This window comes from Theobroma umbraticum, unplaced genomic scaffold, assembly GCF_002168275.2.
Source record: "Theobroma umbraticum cultivar Fairchild unplaced genomic scaffold, ASM216827v3 scaffold_146.0, whole genome shotgun sequence".
In the NCBI taxonomy this organism is placed as follows: domain Eukaryota; kingdom Viridiplantae; phylum Streptophyta; class Magnoliopsida; order Malvales; family Malvaceae; genus Theobroma; species Theobroma umbraticum.
In genome coordinates this window covers 3,130,507-3,130,825 of record NW_018397265.1, presented here as the reverse complement: position 1 = coordinate 3,130,825, position 319 = coordinate 3,130,507, and positions in this window count along the sequence as shown.

The following is a 319-nucleotide window of genomic DNA, read 5'->3' as shown; positions in this document are numbered from 1 at the left end:
TTTCATAACAAATTACACTATGACAACTCGACCTCTAGCAGGGGAGTGACTCAGAATAAAGTGCTATGAGATGCCTTTACCTATCCGTGATGGACTAAAAATGCCAATGAGTGCACGCTAGGCAGATTACTATCTGTAAAAAGGAAATAAGGGGGAGAGTCTCACAAACTCAGTGATTATCGGCTTTGTGAGCAGGGCGTAGATGGGAAATAAGCTTAAAGTACATAAGTTGAATAATAAAATAGGAATATCAAATCATAATTGTAAGAAACCAACTCATAAGTAGGATATTTGTTCCTTGTAAAAATAATGACGTAAA